Below are 19,037 nucleotides of genomic sequence, written 5' to 3' on the forward strand. Positions count from 1 at the left end.
TTACATATTAATACACAGATCGGCGGAAGCAAAATTTGGTCCGTCTCTAAGGCAGCGCCATCTGATAGTGCGGAGACGGACGAGCGCTGTGCCTGCACTGTTGTGCTTAGCGGGACGCGCTCTAGTGGAAAAGTTGTGTACGTGGAACTATGTACACAACAATCGGCCATTGTTTATTTATTGCCAGTGCTTTCAAGGACTGTATTGTTTACATATTCAATAATTCTGTGTTAAAACAATGATGGCTAAATTGAAAATGTTTTTAGCTCAATATTTTTTCAATAATGAACATGTCAATGTTTTTTCTAAGTATCAAAAATAGAAAACGTATAAACAGACCCTTAATTTAGCTTTTTTAGGTACTTAATACTGTGATATGACAAGGTACCAATCATGCTCGACGAGGGGGCCCTCGAGAAAATTTTGTTGGGAACCCCTGGTCCAGAGGGATGCAGGACATGGTGATTAATTTCGTAAGTGTATTAGTTTCTCAGTGCACGTGCGACATCCCTAAGGACTGGTCGAGGTATGTTTATGTTGCACAAATACTACAAGGACTCCAAGATCCACTGGTGGGCATTGAGTTTTGTCAGCAGTTTCGAACTTCCGAGTTTCTGGTCAGGTGCAAATGAGCGTGGCTTTGCGGCAATATCTACTGGTAGTAACAGCACATCACAAATTGTGGTTTTCAAAGTACACTGCGTAGAGAAGAAGATGGTATTATTAATGGAAGGCAGCACTGTCGAGAAAGTAGCTAATTGTGGGAGGAGTTTTGAACGCTTTGAGGTGATATAGTCCATCATTTCGTTGATGATTCCAAACTCCTGGCTGGTACGTTTTTGGAATCATTTCTTTTAAAGGAAGCACTCAAAAAATTTAGCCCGGTATGGGGCTTGGCCAGCTAAATATCTCGCATATGCTAGATGCAGAATTAAAACAAAACCTAATTAATCAAAGTAACGTCTCTGCACTCAAATAGGCAGTTGTAGAAACCGACTATATGGGTGATTACAGAACATTAAATCTAAATTTATGAAAAATGTTAAACAATACTCCACAGCAAAGGCAAAGTGGAGTATGATCACCAGTGAATACTACTTCATGTACCGTCGAAAGCTGTACACCAACCACGACAACTTCCAAAAAATTTCCTTACAAACTGAAAGAGTCAAAGCTAAGCTTACCTGCCTAACAAGGCAAGCCTGCAGGGAGGAAAATTAATAGCGGGTGGCGATTACGAACTAAACGATAAGAAAATCTTCCTTTTTCGTATAATATGAGAATATAACCTCAGCAAACAAAATTTGCTTTCACACTTAACTAACAAAGACTTTTCTGTAGGGCACAGGCCGACATAAGAAATCAGATAGTAACATGTTTTCCTACAAGTGATAAGCGACACGATTAAGATAGCTCCAAAAAATAAAGCGCTGGGAACAAATGGACTACTCATTGATTTCTACGCCTCAGTGTGGGAGACGATAGACACCGAATTTGCCAATATAATCACAGAACAACTCACAGATTGCGACCTACCGTAAGGTTTGCGAGAGACTTATGGTCCTAATTCAAGTGTTCAAATGTGTGTGAAATCTTATGGAACTTAACTGCTAAGGTCATCAGTCCCTAAGCTTACACACTGCTTAAGCTAAATTATCCTAAGGACAAACACACACACCCATCCCCGAGGGAGGACTCGAACCTCCGCCAGGACCAGCCGCACAGTCCATGACCCCAGCGTCTTAGACCGCTCGGCTAATCCCGCGCGGCCAGGTCCTAATTCCAAAATAGCATATATCTCAGTTCCTGAAAGATAATCGACCCATAACTTTATTAAATCCGGACTGTAAAATCTTTTAACGTCTTTTGAAAGGTTGTTTAACTAAAATATTGGGTCCATATCAAGCCAGCACAGCCACGGGACACAAGATGGAAAGTTTATTAAACAAATACAGACACATTATATATGTCTCTCTCCGTTCTGCGAAGCCCATCTGGGGAAGATTTTTATGAAGTGCGACAAAGGCTATCACAGGCTTAGGCATCAGTTTGTAGTCAGTGCAGTGAGACAGAGAGTGTTAACAGAACAACTTACTCAAATTATCAATAGACTCTTATCTAAAGTATTTATTATTATTCTGGATTTACAATGTGAGTACATTTTTCCAGCACCTATTCTAGATTACAGTAAGTCACTAATTATTGTTCTCCACTCTTCTCTATTTGTCCATAAATCTTCAGGAATGTTGTTCTTCCTCATTGCTGACTGAACTCCCTGTATCCATGTATCAGGTGGTCGTCCCCTTTTTCTTCTTCCAATTGGTACCCAGTCGATTATGCATTTTGGTAGCCTTTCCTGTTCCATTCGTCTGATGTGTCCATACCATTTAAGTTGTTTGTGCTCGATGAAATCAATAATTGAATTTTTACATTTCATATTGTCTCTGATTACTTCATTTCTTATTCCTTCTCGTCTTGATATTCTTGCTGAACGTCTCCAGAAATCCATTTCTGTGGCTAATAATTTTGATTTCAGTTGCCATTTTGTTGTCCACACTTCTGAACCATATGTAATAATGCTCCTAACTATTGTTTTAAAAATCCTTATTTTGTTATCAGTTGTTATGTGTTTGTCCCAGAGAATTCCATTTAATAAAGAGATTGTCGTCTTTCCAGAATTTATTATTGATCTAATTTCTTTGTCTTGTTTCCCATCATTTATAATTTTCACACCTAAATATTTATATTCCTCAGTAGCTGTTATTGTTCCCATCCCTTCTTCTAATATTAAGTCTCCATTCACTCCACCAATTACCATGTATTTTGTTTTATTCATGTTTACATTTAGACCTGATTTTTTATATTCTTGAATCAATTTTCTGGTCATATACTCTATGTCCTCATAGTCTTGGGCTATAATCAGTTGGTCATCTGCAAATTGTAACGAGTATATTGTTCTATCATTTATTGGTACTCCCATAGCGTGACATTTTTTCTTCCAATTCTGTAAAGTTACTTCTGTATATATTTTATACAATGTAGGTGAGATGCTACATCCTTGACGTAATCCTTTTGTGACTTGGAATCCATGTGATAGATATTTACCAATTTTTATTTTTGAAATAGATGTTGTTGTTCAAATGTGTGTGAAATCTTATGGGACTTAACTGCTAAGGTCATCAGTCCCTAAGCTTACACACTACTTAACCTAAATTATCCTAAGGACAAACACACACACCCATGCCCGAGGGAGGACTCGAACCTCCGCCGGGATCAGCCGCACACTCCATGACTGCAGCGCCTCAGACCGCTCGGCTAATCCCGCACGGCCTTTTGAAATAGAATTTTTATATAAATTTTGAATTGCTTTAATTATTCTTGGATTTATTCCTATTGATATTAAAGCTTTCCATAAACTGGATAAAGGCACACTATCATAGGCTTTTTCTATATCTATGAATACTAAATGTACAGGTTGTGCCCGAACCATTTTTTTTTCAATAATTTGTTGTAGGCAAAAGATATGATCAATTGTTGATCTTCCAGCTCTGAAACCTGCTTGTTCTTCAGCCTCCTTTTCTTTGTATTCTTGTTCTGTTTGTTTGTTTGTTTGTTTGTTATCTAAAGTATCTTCCACAATAAAAATAAACAGCCACCTCACGGCTACTTGTTCTCCCGCTACTTAAAACACTTCACACACATTTATCGGGATTCCAAATTTTTCGGTACAATAACCGTTCGCTAGGTGTACGCTAACGATATCAGATTCACGGTTAACAACACTGAAGAAATAGTCAGCCAGACAGTAAATTAACAACTGCATTGGAGAAGCAAGAGCTGAAATCAATAACCAGAAAACACAACGGATGGAACTAGGTCACATTCCAACAAGAGTGGATCGCGACATGGGGGAAAGAGCGCAGTTGGGGTACAAATCGCGACTAATCCGAAAGAAATGCGCCTCAATAACTTGACCCATCAACTTAACATTTCAAGGGGAACACGTCAGGAGCACAAAGGAATATATCCATTACAAAGAGCAACAACTTTAAAAATATGACTCCTAACAAAATAAATTACTTAGCGGTGATCACGGCCCCGCAAGCCACAACAATCAAGAAACTTCAAAGTATTGCTGGTTGGTACGTCTGGAGTGGCATTATATTTAAAACGAATTTTAACGTAATATCACAACAAGAAACGAAGGCCGAATGGCCAGTAAAATTTGGCAGCACAATTGACGGCCTTAGTCGTGAAAGAAATCTGCAAAACTTTACGAAAGAATAATAACACCATAGTGAAACGCCGTTTAAGAGAATTTAGAACTGTGAGCTGCCAAACGGTATACGACCCGCAAGACAGTCTCGTTATGTGGGTTGCATACAAATCAGGCGCAAAGCACTTCAGGTCGTTCATATGCCTTTGAGCTCTACACTGAGGTAACAAAAGCGAAGGAGGAGGAGGAGGAGGAGATTTGTGTTTAACGTCCACTCGTAATAAAAGTCAAGGGACTCCGATACGCACACATACAGATGGCAGTAGTATCGCGCATACAAGGTATAGCAGGGCATTGCATAGGAAGAGCCGCCATTTGGACACAGGTGATTCATGTGGAAAGGTTTCCGACGTGATTACGGCCGCACGACGGCAGTTAACAGACATCGAAAACGGAATGGTAGTTGGAGCTAGACACATTGGACATCCCGTTTTGAAAATCACTAAGGAATTCAATATTCCGAGATTCACAGTGTCAAGAGTATTCTGAGAATACCAAATTTCAGGCATTACCTCTCACCACAGACGCAGTGGCTAACGGTTTTCATTTAATGACCGAGGGCAGCGGCGTTTGCGTAGAGATGTCAGTGCTAACAGACAATCAACACTGTGTGGAATAACCATGTAAATCAATATGGGATGTGCGACGAATATATCCTTTTAGGACAGTGCAGCAAAATTTGACACTAATGAGCCCTGGCAGCAGACGACTGATGCGAGAGCTCTTGCTAAAAGGACGCCAATGCCTGCAGCACCTCTCCTGGGCTCCTGAATACATCAATTGGACCATAGACAGCTGGAAAACTGTGGCCTGGTCAGATGAGTCCCTATATCAGTTGTAACAGCTGACGGTAACGTGCAAGTGTGGCAGAGAGCCCTCGAACCCGTTGACCCAAGTTGTCAACAAGGCACTGTAAGGACTGGTGGTGGCTCCATAGTGGTGTGGGCTGTGTTAACATGAAATGTATTGGATCATCTGGGCCAACTGAGCCGATCATTGAATGGAAATGGTTAGGTTCGGCTACTTGGGACCATTTGCAGCCATTCACGGACTTCATATCCCCAAACAACGGTGGAATTCTTATGGATGACAATGTGCCAAGCCATTCTGGACAATTCGAGTGAATGATTTGGCCACTTATATCGGCCGACATGAACCCCAGAGAACATATTTGGGTCATAATCGAGAGGTCAGTTAGCGCACAAAATTCTGCACTGGCAGCTGGTTCGTACTTATGAAAGGCTATAGAGGCAGCATTGCTCATTATTTCTGCGGAAGACTTCCAACGACTTATTTAGTCCATGCCACATTGATTTGCTGCATTAAGCTGGAAAAAAGGTTGTCCGATACGATATGAGGATGTATCCCATGACGTTTCTCAACTCATACTACACTAGAGGAGCACTACTCCGATGTTAGGGGAAGCATAGGCACTCGAGAAGCAATTTTAGCACTGCGATTAAAATTAGAGGACGTATTTAGGAACAAAAGAAATGAAAAATACCTGGGATTCGACGATTTGAAATGGCGTCTGAGAATATGGACTGGGTTAAAATGTTTTCCTCTCGTTGGTTGTGCAGTATCAGCTACAAGAATGGAAGCGTAATTTGCACTGAGGGAATGGTGCAACAGGATTAAAACAGGATAAATGTAAGACGTGGTTGCTCAGTACAAATACGGTCATTTAATTTGTGAACTGAAGAAAAAGGAAGTAAGTCAGCTGCTTGACAAACTGAAATCGTTCTGTCTGATGCCCATAATATGCACATAAACTTAAGAGGGTGAGTCTAATGAAAACGTTAAATATTTTTAAATATTATTTATTGTGCAGAAGTGGTACAAAGCTGTATCACTTTTCAACATAATCTCCTCCATGCTCAATGCAAGTCCTCCAGCGCTTACAAAGTGCATAAATTCCATTAGAAAAAATTCTTTTGGTAGTCTGCGCAACCACTCAAGCACTGCCTGGCGTACCTCTTCATCAGAACGAAATTTCTTTCCTCCTATTGCGTCTTTGATTGGTCCAGACATATGGAAATCACTTGAGGCAAGGTCTGGTGAATATGGTGGATGAGGAAGACACTCAAAAAGCAGGTCTCTGATTGTTGCAATTGTTATACGGGCAGTGTAGGGCCTTGCATTGTCATGTTGCAAAAGGACACCTGCTGACAGCAATCCATGTCGCTTTGATTTGATTACAGGCCGCAGACGAGTTTTTAGACCTGTGTATGATGCACTGGTGACAGTGGTCCTTCTAGGCATGCAGTGCTCCAAAATAACGCCTTTTTCGTCCCAAAAGAGAGCCAGCATAACCTTCCCTGCTGATGGTTCTGTTCGAAACTTCTTTGGTTTTGGTGATGAGAAATGGCGCCATTCTTTGCTCACTCTCTTCGTTTCCGGTTGGTGGACGTGAACCCAGGTTTCGTCCCCAGTGACGATTTTTGCAAGATAGCCATCACCTTCTCGTTCAAAGCGCCGAGAAGTTCTTCACAAGCATCAACACGTCATTCTCTCATTTCAGGAGTCAGCTTCCGTGGAACCCATCTTGCAGACACTTTGTGAAACTGGAGCACAATGTGGTGTGCTGACCCACGACTAATCTGTAAACATGCTGTAATGTTATTCAGTGTCACTCGGAGGCTGTCCGCCCCCGGTAGCTGAGTGGTCAGCGCGACGGAATGTCAATCATAAGGGCCTGGGTTCGATTCCCGGCTGGGTCGGAGATTTTCTCCGCTCAGGGACTGGGCGTTGTGTTGTCCGAATCATCATTATGCCATCCCCATCGACGCGCAAGTCGCCGAAGTGGAGTCAGATCGAAAGACTTGCACCTGGCGAACGGTCTACCTGACGGAAGGCCGTCGCAAAAACTGAATAACAGAACGCTGTTCTTCCCTGGTGCAAGTCGGAAGTGGGGCGGCCATCTTTGTACTGATACTGCGACGGTATGTGTGCATCTGCACTATGCTGCCCCTACAGGCCATTCTGCACGCTGTTTGTAACACGCTTACCAACTTACAGGATAACGGTGCGAAATTTCGATTTGTTATTACAAATTTAAGGTTTTCATTTGACTCACCCTCGTAAAAAAATGCAGCATGAGGTGGATTTTTTCGATGCTTGAATGTTAAATTTGGACAGAGAACTTTTGAAAAATGGAAAGAATTTTCCTATGTTGTACGTAGATAAAGAATAAAGATACAAGAAAAAGACATTGCGATAAAGATTCCATTATACAAATTATTCCCTGTTAATAGAAATAAGCTGGTAACGTCTAAAAATATAAAAGTTTCGACCAAAACAAGTTTCATGAAAAGCTTTGTTTGGGGCACAGCTCTGAATGGATGTGAAACACGGACAATGCGGAGGACAGCCACAAAATGTCTAGAAAGCCTTTGAAATGTTATAGTGGACAGTTGAAAGTCGTATTGTCATATCGAGAAGGGAATAAAAGTGTTTTGCAAGGAACAGACAAAAGGGTTTTCATATTAACCAAAATGGGCACAGATTAAGAGAGAGAAGCCGCTGAAATCATTATTGAAGGTATGGTGAACGGAAACAATCGTATGAACTGGTCTATGTACATGGAAGCATAAGGCAGATCATCCGTTATGTGATGTGTATTAGGCATGCTAAAATAAATTGGATAACAGGCAAATGACAAGAATGGAAGATTCCAATATGTCACCCTTGACAATGGTGCACGAAACAGCAGCAATAATGAAGGAATAATATATAAAATGTGTGTGTGGAGTAAGAATGGAAACAGAAGCAATAGATATCATGTAGGTAACGTAATGTGAATAAGAATCATAGTATGTAAGTTGGCGGCTTCATCTATGAAGGGATGGGTGAGATGGGTAGTTATTGATAGGATGGATATATTTTTAGAGTGACTTCGAGGACTACGTTCACATCTACGCCTTGCAAACCATTGTGAAATGAATGCCAGAGCGTACTCCCCCTCCTACCCTTATTAAGGCGTCCCTTTCATTCCGCACATGGTATGCTGGAAGAATGTTCAGATGCCTCTGTTCGCACTGCAGTTGCTATAATCCTAGATATCTCACTTGAAGGTGATTCCTGAAATTTTGTAAGCAGGCTTTCTCAGGATTCTTTGCGCCACTCTTCAAGCGTCTGAAAGATCAGATTTTTCCAGCATCTCGGTGCCGCTCTCCTGTGGGTCAAGTGAACGTGAACCATTCTAATGTGAGTCATTCGTGCTACCCTTCTTTCTAAACGTTTAATATGCCTTGATGGTTCTACTCGGTGCAAGTTCCAAACGCTAAAGCAATACTCTTGGATGGACAGCACGAGTCTTTTGGAAGCAATCACCATCGTAGATTAATTGCATTTTCCCGGTACCCTACGAGCGCAAAACAGTCCACCAACTGTTTCAGATTTGGTAGTGCCTATGTGTACGATAGGTTTCGTGCTCTTACAAATTGTTACGTCAAGGTATTTGTTTGAGTTGACCGATTCCAGTTGTGACTTCTTGATACTGTAGTCATAGGACATTAAGGTTTTTTAGTTTTGTGAAGCGGACAGTTTTAAATTTCTCAACATTTAAAGCAAATTGCCGATCTTTGAACAACTTTGGAAACTTATCAAGGTATGCCTGACTATTTATGCAGATTTTCTTAGGCAGCACATCATTACAGAAAAATTACTTATCAGCTAGGAGTCCGAGGTCACTAATAACATGTATCTGAAGTGAATAAGATACAGGAGGAACATCAAGGGTCCAACACACTTTCCTAGGGCACTTATATGTTAATTCTACATCTCTCGATGACTCTCCATCCAAGTTAAATGCTACCTCCTCCACACCAAGAAATCCTCAGCCCCATCACAAAATTCGCCTAATACTCACACCCCCCGTACTTTCGATAATAAGCGGTAGTGTGGTACTGACTAAAACGCTTTTCGAAAGTCAAAAATTACTGCATCTACCTTACTCTCTTAATCTGTAGCTTTCATTATGTCACTTGATAAAAATACCAATTTTCGTTTGCGTGACCAATGTTTCTGGAATCCGTGCTGTTTGTCGTGGAAGATGTCATTCTGGTCGAGGTACCTCACTACATATGAGTTTACAATATGTTTGCTTTACACGCACTTTACTATGTGGCTTCTAGGATGAAAAGGTAATTGGTGTGGTCAAGATTAATGGGATTCCCTGTACACAGTTTGTCTCACTATTGAAGCTACAAATGAAATGGAAGAGTAAAGGATAACAAAACAAAAAGCTAATCCCAGAAAACAGAGGTCCACAAACCAATGGTTTCCCCAAAACGACGTACGCACATGTGCAGTCATGCCAATGTTACAACACTGTTAATTTACAAATATTTGGAGCACGTATGTAAAGGATGCATATGTGGTATATGCATACCGATGCACTGGCGTAATTCTATGTGTCTGTGGAGAAATACGTAGCACGAATCTTCGGCAACAAGTATAGCAGTCACAACTCACCAACACCACTGCCCTCCAGGAGCCCCGACTTGAACCGATTTTTTTGTGTGGAGTATTTAAAAGTTTTGTTGTATTCCAACTCTGCTGATAATGTTGATGAGCTCTGGGAACACATTTTGCGTGGTTGTCAATGCATTAGGAACAGACCTGGGATTTTTTTTAACGAATATAGACCCTGCATCCGTGGTCTAGGAATGCCGGCACGGTAACTCAGCGTGTTCGGTCAGATGACTGGCTGCCTTCTGTAATAAAAAAAAGAAACCGAGTGAAGTATTCAGTGATGAACTAGAAGGGTTGACAAGAGACATACATGCAGATATAAAAATTTTAAAAATAAAGGTAGCGTACTCCGTACTGCGCACAAACTTCGCCACTGCATAAATTTTTAAATAAAAATCATCAGTAATGGTGGCCGAAGATTTCGGCATAAGAAGGGTCTCAAGCTGCCATCAGCCTGGTCAAAGATGGCGGAAGAGCGGATAGAGGTTCAGGGCACTATCTTGTCCTTGGGCTGGGAAACTGCACCTAAAAGGAGGAAAAATCGGCAATGATCAACAGCATCAAGATATGGAAAGCAATGGAAACCATTGAATTAAATACACATCATATGTGTCCACAGGACATGTAACCTGTGATTCAAAAAGTCTCATGACCATCTCTCCACTGGCAAAAGATTCCAGACTAGTCCCCATTCGCATCTCCAGCAGGGGACTGCCAAGGGGGAAGTGATCATGGGAAATCGATTGAATAACCAACGAAAAGATAAGGTTCTACAAATCTGGGAGTGGAATGTCTGATGACTGAACATGGTAGGTAAGCTAGAAAAAGGCAGAGGCTCAGGCCAGATATACTGGGTGTCAGTGGAGTGAAATGGAAAGAAGACAAGGATTTCTGGTCAGACGGATACAGGGTATACCTACAGCAACAGAAAATGGTATAACGGGAGTATGATTCGTTACAAATAGGAATACGAATAGGCAGAGAGTGAGGTACTGTGAACAGTTCAGTGATAGGGTTGTTCTCACCAGAATCGACAGAAAACCAACATCGACAACATTACCTGAGGTATACAAGTCGATGCCGCAAGCCAAAGATAAAGAGAAAGAGAAAGTATATGAAGATACTGAATGGCTAATTGAGTACGTAAAGAAAGATGAGAATCTACTAGTCATTGATGATTAAAGTGCGGTTTTAGGGGAGGGAATAAAAGAAAGGCTTGCAGGAGAATACGGGCTTGATAGTGGGAACGAGATAGGAGATGCTCTAATTGAGTTCTGCAATAAATGTCAGTTAGTAATAGCGAACACTCAGTTCCAAAGTCACAAGAGAAGAAGTGTACTTGGAAAAGGCCCGGAGATATTGAAAGATTACTATTAGATTATATCATGGTCAGGTAGAGATTCCGAAATCAGGTATTGGATTGTAAGGCGTACCCAGGGGCAGATATACTAGTAGATTGAGATCACAATTTGGTAATTATGAAGAGTAGGCTGAAGTTTAAGAGAGTAGTCGAGAAGAATTAATGCGTTAAGAAGTGGGGTATGGAACTACTAAAGAATGAAGAGATACGCTTGGAGTTCTCTGAGGCAATAGTTACTGCGATAATGAATGTCTCGGTTGGCAGTTCAGATGAAGAGGAACGGAGCACTCTAAAAAGACACTCACAGAAGTTGGCAAGAAACACGTAGGTACAAGGAAGGTAACTGCGACGAAACAAGAATAACAGAAGAAATACTTCAGTTGCTCACGTGTATGGAAATTCAGGAATACAGAAATGGAAGACACTCAGGAATGAAATAAATAGGAAGTGCAGGGAAGCTAAGGCGTAATGACGACATTGAAAATGTAAAGAAATCGAAAAAGAAATGCTTTTCGGATGGACTGACTCAGCATGGAGCCTTCGGTGACATTAAAAGCAAGGGCGGCAACATTAAGAGTGCAGCTGGAATTCCACTGTTAAAAGCAGAGGAGAGAGCAGATATGTCATCAGAAGTTCGGGAAAACATCATCCACACAGTTCCAAGTACTGCAAGGATAGACAAGTGCGAGAATTATCGCACAATCAGCTCAACAGCTCATGCATTCAAGTTGCTGACAAGAATAATATTCAGAAGTATGGAAAATGATATTGAGAAATTGTTAGATGAGAATCAGTTTCGCTTTAGAAAAGATAAAGGTACCAGGTATGCAGTTCTGACGTTGCGGATGACAGTGGAAGCAAGACTAAAGAAAAATCAGGAGTCATTTATTCGACCTGGAAAAAAAGTTCGACAAAGTAAAACGGAAGATTTTCGAAAGTCTGAGAAAAACAGGAGTAAGCTACAGGGAAAGACTGGTAATACATAATACGTACAAAAACTATAAGGGAACAATAAGACGATGACTAAGGAAGTTGTGCTCGGGTTAAAAAGGGTTTAAGACAGGGATGAGGTCTGTAGCCCCTTACGTCCAAACTTTACATCGAAGAAGCGATGACGGAAATAAAATAAAGATTCAAGAGGGAATTATAATTCAGGGTAATGGGTTATCAATGATGAGATGGTTCAAATGGGTCTGAGCACTATGTGACTTAACATCTAAGGTCATCAGTCACCTAGAACTTAGAACTACTTAAACCTAACTAACCTAAGGACATCACACACATATATGCCCGACGCAGGATTCGAACCTGTGACCTTAGCGGTCGCGCGGATCCAGACTGAAGCGCCTAGAACCGCTCGGCCACACCGGTCGTCTATCAATGATAAGATTCGATGATGACATTGCTAACCTGAGCGAAAGGGGAGAAGAATTACAGGATCTGTTGAATGGAATGAACCATCTATTGAGTACAGAATATGGACTGAGTGTATATCCAAGAAAAACGAAAGTAATTAGAAGTAGGAAAAATGAGAAGAGCGAGAAACTTAATATCAGAATTGGGGATAACGAAGTAGACGAAGTTAAGGAATTCTTCTACGTAAGCAGCAAAATAATCCATGATGAACAGAGCAAAGATGACATGAAAAGCAGATTATCACCGGCAGAAAGGCATGCCTGGTGAAGAGAAGTCTACTAGTTTCAGACATAACCTTAATATGACAAAGAAATTTCTGAGAATATACGTTTGCAGCTGAGTATTGTATGATAGTGAAACATGGACTGTGGGAAAACCGGAACAGAAAAGAATCGAAGCATTTGAGACGTGGTGCTACAGAAGAATGTTGAAAATTACGTAGACTTATAAGGTATGGAATAAGGAGGTTCTCATCTTGGCGAGGAAAGGAATGTGCGGAAAACATTGACAAGAAGAAGGGAGAAGAAGATAGAACATCTGTTAAGACATGAGGAAATAACTTCCATGATACTAAAGAAAGTTGTAGAGAGTAAAAACTGTAGAAGAAGACAGAGATTGGAATACATCCAGCGAATAACTGAAGACGAAGATTGCAAGTGCTACTCTGAGTTGAAGAGTTTGGCACAGGAGAGGAATTTGTAGCAGGCAACATCAAACCAGTCATAAGACTGATTTTATGACTTATTTCAATACACAGATTTGTAATCGCATTTAAGTTGTTTATTTTTATTTTCAGGTGACCGGTTTCGATCTTTTTAGCGATCATCTTCAGATCTTACGTTTCCTGACGATCGTGGGAACCATTGGTGTGGAGCAAGTCCGTCTGTGCAGGCGTCGAGGTCACTGTTCTCCATGCCTGTACAGATGAACTTGCCCCACACAATTGCTTCCTACTGTTATCAAGGAATGTAGTATGTGAATATAATGTATTAGGATAACGAAACCGGTCATCCGAAAATAAAAATAAACATCTAAAATATGATCACGACTGTGTACATTGAAATAAGTAAGTTTATAATGATCGCTGTTTTGCCTATAACAATGTTCCAAAAAACTTAGAAGTTTTCACGACCGGCATTTGGCCAGAAATGGGAGGAATAGTAATAGTCTAAAGTTCGAGGGAACCAATTTTTGCGTAAATATTCTGGATTAAATTTAGAAGCCCTTTGTGGTGTGTCGTTAATGAGGGGATCTGTGAGACAGTTGATGGCGGTCCGTCTGTGGGATGGTAACATTAAATTCTGTAGCCCCCTTTGTGCTTTTAGACTGCGGCAGACACACACAAACACACACACATACACACATACACATAGACACACAGATATACTCACTCTTTCTCGCCAAAAACTGCATAGTCTCGTATTGTCAGTTGGTACAATTAAAGCGCAACTCACATATGTCCCAATGTCAATGAAGGGCAAGAACTCTAAGAACTCTTTAATTAGACTACAGAATCTAGCCCACAGGTTTGCCTCAAACAAAAACTCAGTATCACTTCTTCTTTTAATCAGTGTCTCGACTAGGTGCAATTATTCAGTAAGCTGTAGGTCGTTAACCCTAGCAATATCAACGCGCATTACCAAGGGGAAGGGAGCGGGTACTTTATGCCCACCATAAAAAATTTAAAAAAATACTTAACTGATGTTAAATTACATTAACAACATACTTTTTAGAGAGTTACTGTTGTGAAATTAGGACCCTGATCCTGAAAATATCTTTTAATACTCTCTTAGCAACACTAACGCACTTTCAATACCGCGTACTACCGGCGGTGGAGGGGTGAAGGGTACATTAAGACCACCACAAAAAATTTAAAAATGAAAATTTCGTTCTTTGTTGTTGACTTTTACTCTCAACATACCTTTTAGAAGATATTTATACGTAAGTAAGACCTTGAACCTGTAAATAGTGAGCCGGCCGTGGTGGCCGAGCGGTTCTAGGCGCTACAGTCTGGAACCGCGCAACCGCTACGGTCGCAGGTTCGAATCCTTCCTCGGGCATGGACGTGTGTGATGTCCTTAGGTTAGTTAGGTTTAAGTAGCCCTAAGTTCTAGGGGACTGATGACCTGAGAAGTTAAGTCCCATAGTGCTCAGAGCCATTTTTGTAAATAGTGAACGTGAAATATACTGCTGAGACTTAGATGTCTGGTTAACTGTAACTGAAAAATGTAAAACATAAAGGGAACGATTTTAAACATGGCTGTAAGACAGCTAACGTTCAGGAAAATGACAATATAAAACAGTCAGTTTTGTTGCAACCAATTGGCTGTTTTATGCTTATTACATATTTGGAATGTGGTAGAAGAATTTTTTTAAAAAACAATAAATATTATTTTCAAAATTTGAAAATATGAGGTAACTGACTAGATTACAATATTTTCAAAAAGTGGGCATAAGGTTCACCCCCCTCCTCTCCGCCTCACGCACTCCCCACTTAGTAGCGAGAGGGTTAATCCAGCGCACGAATTCCATCCAGGTTTGGCTAACCTTCGTGTTTATAAGACAGCAGACAGCACGCTAAACATTATGCTACACGAGCAGATGGGTCAGCCTTTGGTAAGGTAAGTGAGATTTCTAATGCTATTTAACGATGCTTTATAGTTATGTCCTGATAATATAGCACGGCAGTACAATGTACTGTCAGATAGGACAATCTAATTAATCGATCTCGTTCTCAGTATGAAGTATCTTTGCTGATTATAATTTTTTTCTAATTTGAAAGATCTGATACTCCTGTAGGCGTGACAAATTAAATTTCTGCCACCTTCTGACAAGTAACTTACTAGCTTATATTTGTTGTCTCTGCCTAGTGAAGTGAAGAAATTTTGCGCGGGTCTAAAGTAATAAAATTAAGTCCAGCGGAAAATACCGTCGCCGCAATTCAAAGCAACGGCTGAAGTGGAATCGACCGGAGTTGTGTCTGCTGTTCGCCGGCATTATTCATCGAGTTTGACAACACGACGTTGTACCCAACATGGCCGTGAGTATGTATCTCTCACTTTTGGAAAAACTTTTCTAACAGACAATATCTGGTTACTCACTAAAGCTTACACTTGCGGTTTCGGTATACTTATTTAAATGGCTCGAATGGCTCTGAGCACTATGGGACTTAACATCTGACGCCATCAGTCCCCTAGAACTTAGAACTACTTAAATCTAACTAACCTAAAGACATCACACATATCCATGCCCGAGGCAGGATTCGAACCTGCGACCGTAGTAGCCGCGCGGTTCTGAAGCGCCTAGAACCACTCGGCCACAGCGGCCGGCTTATATTTATTTACACTCCTGGAAATTGAAATAAGAACACCGTGAATTCATTGTCCCAGGAAGGGGAAACTTTATTGACACATTCCTGGGGTCAGATACATCACATGATCACACTGACAGAACCACAGGCACATAGACACAGGCAACAGAGCATGCACAATGTCGGCACTAGTACAGTGTATATCCACTTTTCGCAGCAATGCAGGCTGCTATTCTCCCATGGAGACGATCGTAGAGATGCTGGATGTAGTCCTGTGGAACGGCTTGCCATGCCATTTCCACCTGGCGCCTCAGTTGGACCAGCGTTCGTGCTGGACGTGCAGACCGCGTGAGACGACGCTTCATCCAGTCCCAAACATGTTCAATGGGGGACAGATCCGGAGATCTTGCTGGCTAGGGTAGTTGACTTACACCTTCTAGAGCACGTTGGGTGGCACAGGATACATGCGGACGTGCATTGTCCTGTTGGAACAGCAAGTTCCCTTGCCGGTCTAGGAATGGTAGAACGATGGGTTCGATGACGGTTTGGATGTACCGTGCACTATTCAGTGTCCCCTCGACGATCACCAGTGGTGTACGGCCAGTGTAGGAGATCGCTCCCCACACCATGATGCCGGGTGTTGGCCCTGTGTGCCTCAGTCGTATGCAGTCCTGATTGTGGCGCTCACCTGCACGGCGCCAAACACGCATACGACCATCATTGGCACCAAGGCAGAAGCGACTCTCATCGCTGAAGACGACACGTCTCCATTCGTCCCTCCATTCACGCCTGTCGCGACACCACTGGAGGCGGGCTGCACGATGTTGGGGCGTGAGCGGAAGACGGCCTAACGGTATGCGGGACCGTAGCCCAGCTTCATGGAGACGGTTGCGAATGGTCCTCGCCGATACCCCAGGAGCAACAGTGTCCCTAATTTGCTGGGAAGTGGCGGTGCGGTCCCCTACGGCACTGGGTAGGATCCTACGGTCTTGGCGTGCATCCGTGCGTCACTGCGGTCCGGTCCCAGGTCGACGGGCACGTGCACCTTCCGCCGACCACTGGCGACAACATCGATGTACTGTGGAGACCTCACGCCCCACGTGTTGAGCAATTCGGCGGTACGTCCACCCGGCCTCCCGCATGCCCACTATACGCCCTCGCTCAAAGTCCGTCAACTGCACATACGGTTCACGTCCACGCTGTCGCGGCATGCTACCAGTGTTAAGGACTGCGATGGAGCTCCGTATGCCACGGCAAACTGGCCGACACTGATGGCGGCGGTGCACAAATGCTGCGCAGCTAGCGCCATTCGACGGCCAACACCGCGGTTCCTGGTGTGTCCGCTGTGCCGTGCGTGTGATCATTGCTTGTACAGCCCTCTCGCAGTGTCCTGAGCAAGTATGGTGGGTCTGACACACCGGTGTCAATGTGTTCTTTTTTCCATTTCCAGGAGTGTAGATTAAAAGGACTGGCATTACCGTTATTTTTTAGTGTCACATAAAGGAGAATGAAAGATAGACTGACCCAGTGTTCTTTACAGAACACTCGAATCAACGAAAGTCTTGCATAAGTCTTTATTTAGAAACTCATGCTACCGAAAACAAAAGCTGCCGCTGAGGCATGTGTATATATTCATCTGCCACGTGTCTGGATCACCATCTCAGGAAGCAAGCATTTGCGTAATGACAAAATGCTCTGTTTCCCACGGATGGTTTTCCGCAGCATCCATGAGCAACGTCAGTACGTGGTGGAAAGTGCCCTTTCTGGAATGCAGGCTTAAATTCGTCGTGGCATACTATCAATAAGAGCATCAACCCTGCCCTGATCCAAACTGTCCCAGTTTGCAATGACGATTCTGCATAAATCGAGCATCCATGAGCAACGTCAGTACGTGGTGGAAAGTCCCCTTTCTGGAATGCAGGCTTAAATTCGTCGTGGCATACTATCAATAAGAGCATCAACCCTGCCCTGATCCAAACTGTCCCAGTTTGCAATGACGATTCTGCATAAATCGAGCATCCATGAGCAACGTCAGTACGTGGTGGAAAGTCCCCTTTCTGGAATGCAGGCTTAAATTCGTCGTGGCATACTATCAATAAGAGCATCAACCCTGCCCTGATCCAAACTGTCCCAGTTTGCAATGACGATTCTTCATAAATCGAGCACAGTGGTTGGCAATTGTCAACGGCCAAAAACAGCTCGTTCCAATCGATCCCACATTTGTTCTATTGAGTTCACTTCCGTGTAATGGGTCGGCTGGTCATCCTAGCAAGCTGAAGGAACATTCTCACGAGAACAGCATGGTGTGCACTCGAGTTACCATCCATCAGGATGTAACTGTCATTAAAAGGTCGACGATCTGGTACCGATGTTGATAGCAGAAACTTGTCTCTGTACCTCAGAGCAGTGAGATTGCCCTCAACAACTAAGAGATGCGTACTGTAGCTCATGTTGTGCTGCTCCAGAACATCACTCCACTACCGCCTTATTGCACATGTGCGACATGGTGTTATTATGCACTCCGTCTTCAGGCCACAAGTGGCCCATCGGGACCATCCGACCGTCGTGTCATCCTCAGTTGAAGATGTGGATAGGAGGGGCGTGTGGTCAGCACACCGCTCTCCCGGTCGTTATGATGGTTTTCTTTGACCGGAGCCGCTACTATTCGGTCGAGTAGCTCCTCAATTGGCATCACGAGGCTGAGTGCACCCCGAAAAATGGCAACAGCACATGGCAGCTGGATGGTCACCCATCCAAGTGCCAGCCACGCCCGACAGCGCTTAACTTCGGCGATCTCACGGGAACCGGTGTGTCCACTGCGGCAAGGCCGTTGCCCGACATAGTGTTGGAGGGTTCTATATTACCGGGTTGTCTCCAGACACGTTGTCTGTGATTATCAGGGTGCGAACATATCTGAGTTTCGCCCATAAAAAAAACACCCGACGCCAATCCTGGGGCGTCCATTCTGCATGGTTTCTGGCCCTCTGTAGCGACGTGGTGCTCGCCATGGTCGTCGGAAATGGAGTATCGCATCGTGTAATCGTCTCCTGACAGTTTAATGCGACACATGGCGTGCTGTAGCCTCTTCAGTTCTGGAGCATTCAGCCCACGGTTCCTTTGAGTCAAAATTCATTAGCGTCGATCATTCTCCGCACCTGTCGAACGTGGACGGTCTGGGCGGTGTAAGCCCTCAATGCTAC

At 42.8% G+C, this 19,037-nt stretch overlaps 1 pseudogene; it reads right to left on the reverse strand.

Annotated features, from left to right (window-relative positions):
* Positions 1–18,555: 18,555 nt before the first annotated feature.
* Positions 18,556–18,672, reverse strand: LOC126417338 (5S ribosomal RNA; annotated as a pseudogene).
* Positions 18,673–19,037: the final 365 nt, after the last annotated feature.

The sequence above is a fragment of the Schistocerca serialis genome, chromosome 8, assembly GCF_023864345.2.
Source record: "Schistocerca serialis cubense isolate TAMUIC-IGC-003099 chromosome 8, iqSchSeri2.2, whole genome shotgun sequence".
Classification (NCBI taxonomy): Eukaryota; Metazoa; Arthropoda; class Insecta; order Orthoptera; family Acrididae; genus Schistocerca; species Schistocerca serialis.